At 36.3% G+C, this 1,630-nt stretch overlaps 1 protein-coding gene across 6 annotated transcripts in view; it reads left to right on the top strand.

Annotated features, from left to right (window-relative positions):
• The first annotated feature begins 1,380 nt into the window (after positions 1 to 1,380).
• Positions 1,381 to 1,630, top strand: part of LOC117168915 (protein sarah) — a 124,212-nt gene continuing 123,962 nt past the window's right edge. For 3 of the 6 annotated variants that reach the window (XM_033354865.1, XM_033354870.1, XM_033354868.1), the window contains exon 1: positions 1,381 to 1,454. The gene's annotated coding sequence lies outside the window, so the exon portion shown is untranslated. The other 3 variants (XM_033354869.1, XM_033354866.1, XM_033354871.1) reach the window with 3 other exon arrangements.

Genomic DNA, 1,630 nt, shown 5'->3' with positions numbered 1-1,630 from the left:
GACGGGCAACTACTTTAAATAATTCTGCTCGCCCGGTACGTGACGAATACAGAAGAAACATTATATTACCGTCGCACCACTCTTAAAAGGAGCACTAAAAGGACCCAAATCTCTCACAGACTAAATCGTTTCAAATCGACGCTGCTTATAGTCTCAAATGGGTCAGGCTATTTCGCTAGAGAATACTCAGAGATTTCTATCGGTAGGGCCCAAACCATGTACAAAAAGTAGTGGTTGCACCTTAACGGGGGGGGGGGGGGGGGGGGGGGGGGGGGGGGGGGGGGATACCCAAGAGGTTGGGTCGGTGGGGTATGGGTTTGAGTAAGATGGACTGGAAAATGTAGATTTTACTGAAAATAATATTAAAACATTCATGATTTAAAAAAAATGATGAATAAGTAAAAATGAAGAAAAAGCGTTTTTTAAATAAGAAAATAGCTCGTCGTTATCCCGGTGGCGGAGGGAGTGTGCGCACCTGATCAATATTTTGGAAGCTGTTATGATCATACGCTTCATGCGCGTTGGGTATTTGCTGCGTGCAAATTTCGCAGTGCAGATTGTGCAAAACCTGAGATAAAAAATATAAATACTGTTATTTATTTTTTATTGTTATTTAAAATTTAAAAATAAGACATACTCCGTCGTATTCGTAATCCATAAGAACCGTGTAACCTGCATAAAAACAAGTTGTTTCAGCCAATCACAGTATTTCTCTAAATAATTAGGAAAATATTATTGGCTAAAATGTCTAGTGAATTGACGCAAAACGCAACGGAACTTCTGCAATCATGGGACGCCGCCCTCATTGATAGTTTTCTACAATTTTCTACGTATATTACGTCGTTTATGTATTATACATAGAAAACCTCGATTGACATGTCACAACCCATCTCTGGTGATGCCCCCATTAAAGCAGTCTCGCAGTGCTCGTAACGATTGCCCCGAACTCTTCTACACATGCGTCGCGCTCAGTCTTTGATTCGTTGCTGTTCGCGCGCAATTTGAAATGCTAAAAAATAACATTTTTATTGGTGAACATTTTTATTGGAAAACAAGATTGTCAATTCATTTTAATATTTTAATAAACTTCAAATAAAAATGTTTAAATAATGAAAAATATGCAAGAAAAATACAAGTGAGTACCATAGGATATTTTTTATTTACACAGAATGCACTTATTCAATTTTTATTTTCATCAAGATTTATTAATGTCGGTATAATAAACATTTATATAAGTTGAAGTGACATTATTCACAATAAACAATAAAAATGTTATTTTTCAACATTTCTATTTGCGCGCGAACAGCAACGAATCAGAGACCGAGCGCGACGCATGCGCGGGCACTCCTTACGAAGTACGAAGTACTTCGTGGAAGCAAACCTTCGATTGTCTAGTGATGTTGCTTACGCTATTTTGTGTCATTTTTGTAAGGTTATTAGAAAAAGTATCTAAGGTTAGCCATTTGTATTATTAAAAATTATAAATAATTTGATGAAAGTCATACAAAACCCTCGACATTTTTTCGTCACGCGACCATTATCCTCAAGACTGGTATTCCTATGTTAAGAATTTATAATACTTTTGAATATTTCCTTATTAATATTCATTGCTATTCAGATTTCTTTTCTA

The sequence above is a fragment of the Belonocnema kinseyi genome, chromosome 3 (genome assembly GCF_010883055.1).
Source record: "Belonocnema kinseyi isolate 2016_QV_RU_SX_M_011 chromosome 3, B_treatae_v1, whole genome shotgun sequence".
Classification (NCBI taxonomy): Eukaryota; Metazoa; Arthropoda; class Insecta; order Hymenoptera; family Cynipidae; genus Belonocnema; species Belonocnema kinseyi.
Note: the sequence above shows the minus strand (reverse complement) of the source record. Positions and strands in the feature narration are given on the sequence as shown.